This window comes from Nematolebias whitei, chromosome 8 (assembly GCF_014905685.2).
Source record: "Nematolebias whitei isolate Nwh7 chromosome 8, NemWhi1, whole genome shotgun sequence".
In the NCBI taxonomy this organism is placed as follows: Eukaryota; Metazoa; Chordata; class Actinopteri; order Cyprinodontiformes; family Rivulidae; genus Nematolebias; species Nematolebias whitei.
Genome location: NC_056505.1, coordinates 23075906 through 23090750, shown reverse-complemented (window position 1 = coordinate 23090750; position 14845 = coordinate 23075906).

Below are 14845 nucleotides of genomic sequence, written 5' to 3'. Positions count from 1 at the left end.
TATATATATATATATATATATATATATATATATATATATATATATATATATATATACATTTTTTTCTTACTTTTTAGACCATTTTTTCAGAAGTGTAATACAGATTGTCTAGAAAAAGCAAACTATTTGCAAGCTATTGTGCATTAAAAAATAATTGTATTTATTTATTTAATTATTTTGTTATTTATAATTATCAGAGACAACCAAATCTTAATCAGGACATCCCTACAGATAAAATTAGGTCATACTTCCCAAAAAAATTGTCCAAGAGAAATAAATGCATTATTTTCTTGTATAGATAAAATGGTTGTAATTATTTTTAGCCTCCACATTCATGAGAAAATAATCCACAGAAAAGGAAAAACAGCACCCTAATTTATTAAGGCTTCTTGTTGCCTTTTGTGTTCTGGGCTCAGTAAAAGGTTCAGAAGCGGTTCACTGAAGCATGAGGCTTATTTACTCCAAACGCTTCATTTCAGCATTATTGTGCATATCACCATTGATACATTTTATTTTAAATATAATTTTGGCACAGGCCAATGATTTCCATGATTAAATCTGCTGCTTAAGCCCAAAAGTCTACTGAGCCTAATGGATTACTTTCAGAGTAATCCATGAAGCTGTGTTCTGGACTCGATAACTTTAAAGCAAATCTCTAAGAATTGTTATATTTGATCAAATCTAAATGAAAACAAAGTTAATTTGTGACTTGTGCTTTCAGAAGTTGGGCTTAGTTATTTTTTTTTTTTAATGAAAATTATGATTTTTGTTTAGACTCAGGTCACAGATGAAGGTGGACAAGAGCCAGATTTATTGAAATTGTACATGTCCTTTCAAATAATGTTAATAAAATAAATATACTAATATTTCAACTGTGTTTACATAAGTTGCATGTATGATATGTTATTCAGAACACAGTTTGAATAATGAGTCATGCACATGCTAACTCACCAAATGCTGTTGTGATGTTTATATTTTAGAAAACAATAACAAATTATTTACAAGGTACTTTAAAAACATAAATGGTAAAGTGTTGTACACTGACCTAATAAACAAAGTAAAACACAACATTTTTAAATACAAAATTTTCAAACATGAATTTAAAAAAAATCAATAAACTCACTGAACCATTAGAATAAAACAGTTAAAATAAGGAAGACAATAAAAATAAGGAATTGAATTTGAGTTAAACACCTAGGAGAAATTATGTGTATTAAGAGAGGAGTTAAAAACATGAAACAGGTCGGTCTGACTGATGTTGCAAAGGCAGCTCGTTCCACAGTCTGGGAACCTAGTCACCTCTTGCTCTTTGTCTTTGGGACCACCAACAGTAATTTGTAATTCGAGGGGGTATGAGGGAACATACGGCTGCAGCAGGTTGGAGACTGTGCAGTAAGATCATGAAGATATTTAAAAACAAACAAAATAGCTTTAACATTGCATCTATAAATAAAATGAAAGCCAACGTAGTGAAGCTACAAATGGAGAAATGTGCTCTCCTTTTCTGGTACCTGTTAAAAGACATCCAGCAGCATTTTGAACCAGCTGAAGTCAGATAAATAATGACGGGCTCAGCCCAAGATAAAGTGCTTAGCAGTAATTCAAAGCAGTTGAGATAAAAGCATTGTTCAAAATCTAAACGAGAAAGAAATAGTAAGTATAGTGAAAGGAATGGTTTGACCTTGGCCAGTTGTCTCAAACGATAAAAGATGGACTTGACCACTGATTTAATTTGAACATCAAGTTTAAGATCACTGTCCAGTCTCCCACCCAGGTTTGTTGCATTTTTAGTCTAAAATTGTGCTAAAACCCTGATCTGTGTGCACGTTGGAAGCATAACTGGGCTCATACAACAATACCTCAATCTATGATTCATTTAATTGTAAAACATTCAGCAACGTCCATGGTTTGATTTCTGCAGTGCAGTCCAGGACTTTGTTAGCACAGTATTGATTTTCCTGTTAAAAAACAAAAAGCCACATAACACTGCAATCAGCACGACCTGTTTACAGAGAAAGATCTCTCCATAAATAGTCGCTTTACATTTTCTGCTACATATCATTCATTAAGGCTATCTTGACATGAGCAGGAGAAAGGACTTGCCATTCCAGGAGCCCGAGCTAGCAGCCAGAAGTTGGAACAATTCCATTTTGTGCCTGTGGACGTTGGAAAAGGAGAGACAATGTGTTAGTTGCCCTTCGTCCAGGCCAATTATAGGAATCAAAGAAGAGCCCATACAATACAGCGGGCAACGTGAAATAAAGCAACAATATGAAGAATCTTTATTGCCAGGGAGCATGGATCGAGATCATGCCAAACTGTTGTTTCAGTTTCACCAGCCTCCTGTTTGTGACGTCTGCTCCCTCTGTGCCAGTGGAGCCAGGCCTTGGCAAAGGTACACCAATATAATGGAAATAAATAGAGGACAGAAACTGACACATTTTGTAAATAAAGAATCAATAATATATTAATGTTTGGCAATCATAAACCAGCCAAAAGTTGGCTGGTTTATGACCAGCACATTACCACACACATTGTTGCCATCTTGACTCCAGCAACATGTTTTCGTATTGTTGCATTCTTCAAAAAATATTAAACTACAACCCAATCGTTGCAGACACTGTTTTGCATCATAACAAGTGGTTTTGTTTTGTTTTGTTAGCAGCTAGTTAGTTAGTTCCAAACCCTTTGCTTAGAAAATTATAGTTGCTTGTTCTAGTGATGAAGAGAGACAAGCAACTATCTGAAACCAAGTCTACAGCATGTGACAGGATTTTTAAACACAATTAAAGTCTAAGTAGAGAATGTTAAGCAGGCCTGGCCTCTAGAGCCAAATAAAGCAGCTGCTCATTCTGGAAATGACCTTTGTTGGGTTAAATAAATCAGAAAATGTGGTCTACTTGGCAGTGGCTTATTTAAAGTAATGTCTTAATTGCTTTAGGGTTGTTGTATTCTAAGGGTCTGGTTGAAGAGCAAATTTTGAACATTTGTCGAGAGAAACAATACTGCCTTATATGACACATTTGGCAAATACTACTCAGTGACTAATACTGTACACTCACTAACTCACAAAAAGGTGCATTTATCTGACAATAATATGTATTGTTGCTGTTGTACAACAGTCATTTAACTAAGTCTAATATCGTATCCAGCTGGGGAAAAGAAAAAAACAAAAACTTATTTAAATGTCATTGCCATTAATTTGATAAGCTTTTCACATTTTAGATGTGATTTAATCCCTAATGAAATCAAGTTCAAAAAGTTCAACTAAATTTACTGAAGACAATATAAAAGCAAATTTACACTCAAGAAAGCACTTAACCTCTATGAGTGTGTTTTTTCAGTGAGTATTCTGCGAGATCTAACTTTATTATCTTCTATTGAGGAAAAAGGATAAAATATGTGTGAATTTTGAGGAGGTTAGTGTTATGATGTGTTTACATAAATGTTTATTGGCCAAGGTGGTGCAGAAAGAGGATGAGAAGCTCTTACAATAAGTCACAGTGTCGCATTACAACACTCTGCCTTATGTAGGTGAACAACCTATTGATTTTTTCACAAGAAATATAGTCCTTCTTAATTATCTGCAATTATTGTAGCATTTGGGTGTTGAACATTTACAAAAAATTACACATAGGATATCAGAGTCATTGACTCTGAGATATAGTCTTCAGAAAAAAAAAAAAAAAAAAAAAAAAGAAGTGACTTTTCTATTAATCTTCAGTTGTAGCTGTTTACAGCAAAACTGCAATTTTTGCTTCTGGGAGGTTTAGAAGGTAGACACAGTGAGTAGTCACTCATTACTGAAAAGTTGAAAAAGGCCTGATAAATGCAAGAAATGCAACAAAAGAGCATACTAAAATAATATAATAATAATAAACTCAAAAAGTATTTTTATTTTTTTTTTCTGACTTGGCCTCGACAAAAACGGTCATTCTCTTCCCTCTCTTGCCTTCCTCCTGCTTTTGCTCCTTGTCCTGTGGAACAGAGCCTCCCTTTACACATCTTCCGAATCGTAAATTATGGATCTGGTCAGCAGGTCTCTCAACACAATTGATGATTTTCTTGCCCTGAAGGGACACGTGCAGTTGGATGTGTCATGGATTCATGGGGTGAATGGATGATGATGCCTGTTTGTGCTGTCTGTTGTGGATGTACAAGACACATACATAATTGGATTTATGATAACAGGGTTTCTGCTTTTTGGAATCGGCGGATACCTGGGATATCGACAAATTAGAAAGACGTCGGCAGCAGTTTTGGCAATGGTGACGCTGCCTGCATTATGTGAAGGATTACACCATGCTTTAAATACTCAGACATATGCTTTGCAAGCTGAACTGTAAGCTGGATTCGATTTCTGAGAATCCTGGACCACTTGCGGCTCCTAGGACTTGCTGGTATGAAGGAACTGATCTTGGAGAGGGCTAACAAGCACGGACCGACAGAATATCCACAAATCTGGCTGTTTGGATTTGTCATTGAGTGTACCAGCAGAACTGAAGGCAGACATGAAATCAGTAGAATCGGCCTGCCCAAAACATTTGTTGTTTATCTGAATCTGGCCTCCCTGCTTGGCCTTGGATAGGCCAACTTACCTCATATTACTCCTGGTGGATATGTAAATCAAGAAGTTCTGCTCCTGATCAACCTGTGAACATCTGTGGACCCTATCAGAGTTCTACCGGCTGAGAGACATTGTAACATTTTTATCAGGACTATGGAAATTATCTGGAAGTGTTTATGGACAATCACACAGTCTTGTCGTTCCCCCACCCCCTGCAAAATGTATTATGTCTATCTATGTTTCTTTTGGGTTGAAGTAGATTTTTTTTTTTTTTTTTTTTTTTTTGCTGCCTTAAACTGTGCCCTGTGTCCAAGCACACGGTGTGTGAGATCTTTTTTTTAATGCCTTCTCTCCTTATGTTTTCTTCCCCTTTTCTTATCTAAGTGATATGGGGAGTGCTTCATAGAAGCTTCAGACTTGTTTCACTTCAGTCTACTCTTCTTATGGCTGTACGGAACGTTATTTCGCTGTACTTAACTGTGCAATGACAATGCAATTGATTCTGATTCTGGATCCAAAGTCTGTTTATAAAATATTCTAACTTACCAAACTCTCAGATTCAAGTGCATAAAACAAAAATTAAGCACACAAATCAGCTTTACCATTTAATATAAAATTGGTTCTTATTTTGCCACAAAAACATCCTTGACCTGTTGACACATGGACTCCAACAGGTGTCTAAGTGAGATCTTGAAGCAAGCCATCAATGTGCAAATTAGAAGCTAGAACCTCTTCAGTTTTATTCCTATTTGTACTGCTATTCTACAATTTCCACTCTACATAAATATACTGGAATTTGTACAATTTAGGGTTTGTGTTAACATCTTAAAGAAATTGTATTTCTAAACCATTTTTAAACCAATTTCATAGTGCAGAAGAGCAAACCATTAACCTGTAAAATCTCAGTGGTGCGTCAGGGCATATAGTTTCCATTAGGGCTACACTTGGTCAGCATGTAATAGATAAATATGTGACAAACTGCAAAGCAAAAGATTTTATTACATAGTATATACACAGGAGTTATGTTTTACTTAGGTAAAAAGACACAGGGACCCAGGCAGCATGGTGGCGCAGTTGGTAGAGCTGTTGCGTCTCAGCAAGCAGGTTACCCTGGATTAAATCCTGGTACTGGGGCCTTTCTGGGTGGAGTTTGCATGTTCTTTCCGTGCATGTGTGGGTTTTCTCCAGGTGCTCTGCTTTCCTTCCACAAACCAAAAACATGCATGCTAGACTGAGTGGTAACTCTAAATTGTTCCTAGGTGTGAGTGAGAGAGTGAATGGTTGTTTGTCTCGTTTGTCTCTATGTGGCCCTGTGATGGACTGGAGACCTGTCCAGGGTGTTCCCCGCCTCTCGCACAGTGATTGCTGGACATGGGCACCAGTGGTCCCTGCGACCCAAAAAAGAAAGAAGTAGGTAAAGATAATGGATGGATGGACACAGGAACCCATCAACAACATGACAATTTAAAGCATTATCAATTACAAATTACAAATCTATGTTTCTGTGTGTCAGTACTGGCATATTTATCTATTAATAAAAGCTGAAGTATGTCTGAATGACACCAATATTGCCTTGAATCGGGTCCTTGTTGTAGCTGAGTACACATAATTTGATTTTGTGCTTTTTTTTTCATGGGAACAGGAGAGGGTTTTGAAAGGAAGCCTGAATATGCAGTTTGGGGCCAGAAGGTCACAGATAAGTTTTGCTGACCAGCAATCTCTGAATACACAAATCATGAAATCATGGCTAAATTTCCCAGGAGAAAGGTAACTAATTCTGCAATTGCCTTTAAAAGGCACTGTACAACTGTGATGGTAAAATGGAGGAGCCAAAAGTGATTTGTTAACAAAACAAGTGTCAAAACAAATTAATTGGTTAGATGGGCAAAATTCACAGGTATTAGCAAATGCAAAATGTAATGAGATAAAAATAAAAGCACACAACAAACTATAAGACACAAATGGGAATTGGTTAGAATTTCTGTCAACCCTGATAAAAGTATGTTTGACAACTAACGCAAGTAAAAAAAGGTATCACTTTTCTTCTTTGTTGTGTGTTTTTCGGTCGATAAATTTAAATACCAAATTTGAAAACATTAGCAGTTGAATCTGTGCTTAAAATATTGCCAAGACATTTATTCAGTGAAATCTGATAGGAATCACTGTGTTATACATTCAGTACAAGCTAGAAAAAATACTGCGGAGTGGAACAACAGCAGAACACAGCTAACTGCTCAGCAACTCCAACCAAATATCATGATGTACAAACATAGTTTTAATAAGAAACAATGCTTTCTGAAAACTGGGCACTGAACCAGAGGTTTAAACAACCACAATTCTGTTGCCCTGGAGAATTTTGCACAACTATGGCCTCTGACGGTCACAGAATAGAGTTGAGTTATGGAAAATGTTACATTTTAACACATTCTAAAAGCAATAACTTAATGAAAAAGTTAAAACTGTTTCGGATATGATTGAAGTGTTTGAAGAGGTGCCTTTTATTTTATTCTTTATTTAGATTCAGTTTACCAAACTGCAGTAGAACTTGTTGCTCCTCATCTGATTTTTTTGTCCCAGAATACCCATATGCTTGACATACTGAACATCACAATCATCTCCCATTCACAATAGCTCAGCTCTGTCAGCGGCCTATGAGACAGACACAAAACAGAAGAGAGAAACGAGTGTGGCTGCTGGGGAAACATTACTCCACTGTGTCCCAACGCTGAGAGATGGAGAAGAAAAAAGATACAATGCAATATTCTCTTTGGAATTAATTCACTGTCTCTTCTCCAAGAGCATCTAATTTAGTGCTGCTTGCCTTTCTTACTGGATCAACAAAACCTCACACTCTCTGCTTCTATCCCTGTCCTCATCTATCTCCTTTAGTATCTTTTCTTCTCCTACCCCATGACACTCTCTTCCCCTGCCTAACCACCTCCACCTCCTTACGGTCTTCCATTCTCTCCCCCGGTACCTCAGGCTTTTGTTAGACTGTTTTTTTGGCTGACTTTAGAGAAAATGAGAGAGGCCCTGAAGAAGTTTTGAGCAGGCTGATTGAGAATGAGAGCACAAGAACGTGGAGAAATGGGAAATGAAAGAAGTGAGGAGATATAAAAAAGATCTCCCTTCCATAGGAAACAAAAAAGATAGAAAGAATGAACAAGGCTTCAGAAGAGCCTATCCTTATAAAACTGGTTATGACATTGATAAGAACATAGGAGATTCTAAGTTATTGAGCCATATTAAATTCAAAGCCTTAATAAAATAAAAAAATAAAAATCACCAAACTAACAATATTTATCTTTCTTTTAAAAGGTGCTCACGTCTTTCTCTGTATGGATTTATTTTCTTTTTTCCCAAGTAGGTAGAAATTATTTGTGAGCAGGATGTAATTGGCTTTCTTCACAACTCTCATCTCTTTACCAGGAATAAAAAAAAAAACATAACTCATAATAAAAACAGCAGTAAACGAGTCAAATATGAGAAGGTCATTGTACTTTCCAGACCATTGCTCACCCTAAATGAGGATGGATGTGAGCTGAAGAGGATCCAGTGGTCTGAACTCAGACCAAAGGAAGGACAAGGGCAAAAGAGTACTGACTGGGTCCAAAATATGCAGACTACCGTTGCAGCCAGTGTGTTCTTTGTGTAAGATAGCTACAATGGAATTGTACAGGATTTTACTGACAGTACAAATTTACCAACTTTCTAGCCAGTGACTAATTTTGCGTGATCATTTCTATTGTATTGGCCATACCTTTCCATTTCTTTCCCATTTGGTCAGAGACAAACCAACAATGGGCTTAGTTTCAGCTGTAGGAGTTTCATGATCACAGCTAGAACATGTGAAAGATAGATTAGACATTTAGACATAGATGTTGCCGCTTTTGAACTGCATACACATCCACAGTCAAAGTAACAACACAAATCTAATAACATTTGTATCTTCTTATACACCTGACACATTGTGTTACTGTTGAGTTTACAAATGTACATGTTACATGTGTATTGTATGACATTTTCTCCTCATTTATGACCCTTCGTGCTAATAGAGCTCCTTTATTTCTAAAGATACTGCCCAATCACCTGAAAATTATGAATCTAAAACAAAGTTTGGAAACGTAAAGGATGGGTGGTGCTTTCGCTGTAGGAACAGCAGACCGTATTTCATTAACACGACAGCAGGCTTTACTAAGGCTACCACACATGATTTATTAGTCTTGACCAAGTGCATTAAATTTTAGGTCTCTATCTGCTTTAAACCAGAGGACACCTGATATATTGAATGATTTATAATGAGAGGCTCAGAAACGCCTGAAGGTCAGACAGATAAGTACAGGATGTGGAAGATGACATCAGCGTAAAGGAGACACTTTTGTGTCTTTTCTTTATAGCTTGACAAGGTTTCTTCAGGACTTTTTGAAAGTTTTCTGATTTTTGCTTAGTTAAAATGTACTATATGGATAGTAGCACTTGCTGCATGTGTCTTTCCTCTTGTTCTTTGCAGTGCATTTGTTTTAGAGAGCAGGGAGAGAAACTTCACTCTTCATGTTTTGTACGGGTTATAACTTTAACAGTACTACAACTTTGCAATACCACGCACAATTAAATTCAAACTGATTTATCGGTTTATTATTTTGCCTGCTCCCTTCCTCAGAGCAAACTAACTCATACAATGGGGGTGGGGTCAAACCAGTGACCTTCAGAGCACAGGCCTTCTCTAACCTCTGGGCCACCACTCCCCCAAATTCAAACTAAATGCTAACCAGTATTCAAAAAATACACAGCAAGCCGAGGTTATCATATATCAATTTATACACAAACACCTGAATCACAGTTCATTCCTTAAATACTTGTTATGAAGTAATGAGACTGTTAGCTGACTGGTGATTACACAGGTCTTAGAATACACATTGATAGTTGTTAACAATAGGTGTCTCTTATCAGTGTTTACGTTTTTAGAATGTTTAAATTAGTCGCTGATATGGACCAAGTTTTTCCAATGTTTGCTTCTGTTACACTGAAGTCTTATGGTGCCTTCAGGGGAAACTAGAATTTTTAATTTATGACTGTAAATAAACTTTTTTTTTTTCTCCCCAAAAATCATTATGGAATTAACTGGTACTGGTTAAATATTAAAAGCAGATTTATTTCTTAAGGTGAATGAACAACATAACTGTTGACCAGAAGTATTTATTCCTAGGCTACATTATTGTTTTGTTTTTAAATGCATGTTTAAGATAAATACTGATAAAAAAAAAGTTCAAAAAAGAAAAACTATTAATTAAAGGTATTACTTTACTTCTGATGCATATTAAAGCTGAAGATGCAGAGATCATGGATAGAGATAAAGAGTTACAGGGTGTGAGAGTGAATCAGGTTGTCTGGATTGATTCTTCTTTGTTGAAGAAACCTTGTTAGATTTATCTACCTGGATTATTGAGAATGCATCAGGATATTTAAACTATTTAATTAAATCTGTCACTCTAATGCAACATCATTTGTTAATTTGAACAGCTCATAGTTAACACATTTTCAAAATGTTTAAAAAGCTATGTGGTTTATTTAATTCAAATCAAATATGTTTATTTACTTAATGATCATTAACAACACAAGTCCTGCCAGAGTGCTCAAACATGTAACCAGAACCACTCACTGGGTTGGTCTGGGTCTGGGAAGCTCAGTCCTCACCTCCTTCTGCAGGTGTGCAGTGGAGAGCATCCTGTGCTCCATCATCAACTTGTGGCATGGAGGCTGCACAGCTGCAGAAAGAAAAGCTTTGCAGAGAGCGGTGAAGGCTGCACAGAAGACTGTTGGAGTCAGCCTCCCCACCATGACAGACATCTAAACCTCTAGATGCATCATGAAGGACCCCACTCACCCAGCACACACACCTTTTGCCCCACTCCCCTCAAGCAGGAGGTTGAGGAGCATTAAGTGCAGAACCACTAGACTGAGGAACAGCTTCTACCCTGAGGCTGTTAGACTCATGAATCTCTAACCAGGATAATCACTGAAAAAAAAAATCACATCACGTTGCTGCTGATCTGTTTCCTTTTGCTGTATTCATTCGTACTCACCTGCTCGCACAGACTCATGTTCGTGCTGCTGTTCAGCTGATTGTTTTATTACTACTAGTGTGTAGCATGTTTTTAGTTAACATTTTTCTTAGTTCATATGTTAGAACTTATTACTGTTTTGCTTTTATATTGTATACTTTTGTTGGATGTAACTGGAACCCTGTGTACACAATTTTGTTCCACATCATGTGCCACATGTGGTGCGTATGACAATAAAGAAACTTGAATCCTTAAATCCTTGAATAACAGTTCAATTGTATACTGTCTAAACATCCATCCATCCATCATCCATCCATCCATCCATCCATCCAACCATCCATTATCTTTACCTGCTTCTTCCTTTTCGGGTTGTGGGGGTCACTGGTGCGCATGTTCATTCATCACTGTCGGAGAGGTGGAGTACACCCTGGACAGCTCTCCAGTCCATCACAGGGACACATGTGAAAAGAGACAAACGAGACAAACAACCATTCACTCTCTCACTCTGAAATAGTGACAATTTAGAGTTACCAATCAGCCTAACATGCATGTTGTTGGTCTGTGGGAGGAAACTGGAGTTCCCAGAGAAATTCCACACATGCACGGAGAGAACATGCAAACTCCACCTAGAAAGGCCCCAGACTGGGATTTGAACTGGGGCGACCTGCTCACTGAGAGGCAGCAACTCAATCAACTGCACCACCGTGCTGCACCATCTAAACATGTCCATTAATTTTGATTCCAAGAAACTTAATTAATCTAAAAACATTGCATGTTTTCAGAAGATTATAAATATAATCATCTAAATATATAAACTCAAATACAAAAGATGTTATATATTGGTAATAATGTGACTGTTTCAGATATATTTTCTTTAAAATAAGTAAAAAAATGGAAAAGAACATTTCAAATATATATTATTAAATAAAACCATTTTGGTCCCAAACTCATCTAGGCCTATAGAACCCTTTTTTCCACAAGTGAGCACTGATTATAAATGGCCAAAGCATAATTGTCAGATTCATCTAAGCCAACCTATCTGCCTTCATCAAAATCTCATCAGATGTGGCTGAAATATCACACATGACACAGGAATCACAGGCTTTAGTGTGGCACCGACTATGTGCGATATAATCTAATTTTGAAAATGTCACAGCTCAGAGACACCTACAGCAGTACAGTTTCATTTGTCTGTTGTCACTGGGGAGTGGGAGAGTAAATATGAAACCCCAAGTTGGTCATTAAGATTGATGTTTGGGAAAGACCTGAGTATGTTTTCCTGCCTGATGCATTTTAAATACATTTCAGCTATAAAACTAGTCAAAACTTGTGAAATCAACATAAAAAAAAATAAAAAAAAATCAGTAACTACTTGAAACCATCTTTTAACATTAACATCATATTACATTCAACATTACATCATCACAACAAACATACAAAGAGAACTTTTGTTTTGGCATGATAGTTGGTCAGGACAATTCCACTTCCATTGAAATGACGTTTGAATGAAATACATAGTCTTCATAAGCAAATTTGGAGAACAAAAAGAGTTCCACATGATGCAGTAGTCATGTTCGAGTAGTACTGAAGATTTTTCTTAATGCGTAGACCTTTGTTTTGCACAAAAATGTCAAAAAGTCTTTGACAAGAAGAAAAAAGATCTTTGTTCATATGTATTGGCACTGCCAATCAGTAGAAAAATACCAAAAACTAAAGAATACTATTAGTTTTTTGTACGCTTTGAAAGTCGGTACAGGAAGAGGTATTGTCTCAAGTAAGAGATTGTCTCAGCCTGTTTTAAGCTTCTGTCTTGGTTCAATATAAATCTACTCAGTAGTTCATAAAAATGACCCGCATGATTTTGTACATATTTGTATCTGAGTGCTGGTATGTCTTTTTCACTTTTAGACTGGAAAGTATTAACTGGCAAAAGACTTTAGGTGCCATCATGTTGTGTTTCTTCCTAAACTTGAACAAAGAAACATGCAGCTAATGGAAGTAGCACAGCTTTATAATGAGTTATTGTATCATAGATTGGAATGCCAAAGTGTCCTTTGGAAATAATTTGAACCCCACCATGCCATCATCATGACATTCACTTGTTTAAAATATAAAAACAAAGTACAGTACCATTACAAATTATAAGGCAGAAACATATTTTTTACACATATGTAACCATTTTGCACGTCATTTCTGCAAAGATTTATGCATAATGGGAAGTTTAAAAAAAATAAAAGCATCTGGAAAGACGAATCGTGGTAATCGTGAACAAGTACCGTGCCCACATCAGAGAGCTAAAACAGGCAAGTGGTGAACAATGGCTGACAAAAACAAAAGCAGAATCCAGAAGAGAGCTGTAATAAGACAAAAAGAGAGGGCAACGCAAGCTTATTGTGAGTCTTCCAGATGTCACTTTAACCACTACTGAGTCTTATGTTTTAATCTGTGTGTAAAATGCAGAGTGAAGTGTTGCCCTCTGAGCAAGAAAAAGTGTTGAAAAGATATTAGCTTTGAGGAAAACAATATATCATGTTGAAAATGCATTTTAAGTGGACCAATTTCAGCAGTTATTCTATGATTAGTTGCGCTTCATGAACAAGTTACAATTCTTAGAAGGTGCACATAAAGCCATTATGACAAAGTTTACACACGTGAATTATGCCTTTGCATTAAAGCAGTGCAGTTTATAATGCAAGCTATGCAAATAAGCTGCACTTCTGTGAGTGTTAGACCTGTGCCTGGGTTTATGTACTTCCACATTTGCTGTCTGTGCTGTAATTTTAACCGATTTATGAAAATGTAGCTGTGTTGTAAAGAACAAGCCATAAAGTATTCCACTTAAAATGTGACGTTAAATGTCAAGGAATTTTGAGTGCTCTGACTTGTTTTTTGAAGACATGTTATTTTGTAAAGATAAAAAGTCCACTGTTTCTGCATTCTAAGACTGTTTTCCCACTTTAATAAGGATCCAAACTAATGTGTTAAAACATTGATCAGGTCAAATACATTGCTCTTTGGGGCAAAATTAATGTTTTTGTTAAGAGAATCTGGCAGATTTAAAGAGTGTCTTATAAAGACTGCAATCCCCTGATGGAAAATCCTGTCCAATAGCTCTATAAAAAAGTGAAAACATTATTGATAATAAATATTGATTTTTCTTATCTGGTTCTTTTTGCTGTCCCTGTCCATAGCGCTTCGATGCTAAGAGTCTGTGGCAATTTTCCTGAACATTTCTCGACATTAGAGTTTCCAGACTGGCAATAAACTCTGTGTTATTAACTATTAATAATATTGTTCCTCAAGCTCACTTCAATTTATCTTCAGAGAAATCAATCCCTTTGTATTACTAGCACCAATAGATCTGTTGTTTCTGGTTAGCTTGGCTTAAAATATTGTAGTTGAATGAACCCCACAGTGTTCATGAGCTGTGGGTTTAACATGGTTATGTATTTATAATCATTTCATGATTTTAAATCTTCTTCTTCTTTTGGCTGTTCATTTTCAAGGGTCGCCACAATGAGTCAATCTCCTTCTCACTCTGTCCTTTTCTTCTTCTATCCTCACCTCATCTACCTCCGTGTCCTCTTTAACTGCATCCATATATCTCTTCAGCCAGCTCTCTACCTTTGCCTGTCATTGTTCCTATGTTTAGAGCTGCTAGTACCATCACTACAAGACTCTTGACTTTCCCCAACTATCTCCATCTCGTGGTACATTTCCCTCCTCATGGTCTTCAATTAACAGTAGAACAATTTTTGCTGGCACCATTTGTCAGCAACACTGTTGGCTGTCCTTGTTAACCCGGACATCGACTGATCCTGCATGGTGTCATTTGGACAAACTTGCACATTTGCTTTGCGAGTGCATTATGACAGATGCCCTACCTGATACATCCCTCGTCATTTACCCAGACACAGGACAGGGGGACACTTGTCCATGATCCCTAGTGGCTACTTTAGTAATTTTAATTACTAACTGAGCGTAATGAAATTATTTAATTGAAAGTATTTGCTTGATGCATTTAAGCATAGCCCACCAAAAAGATTACAGCCAGGTAGAAAATATCAGTGGTGTATTTTACATGTTTGTAGTAGGTATACTGTGCTTAGAAACCAAAGTATACTGGTTAGTACAATGCAATCATCAATTTATGTTGATTTTTTAAGCATATTGAACATTTTCAAATTTCTCTGATGCCTTTATTTGAATAAATGAA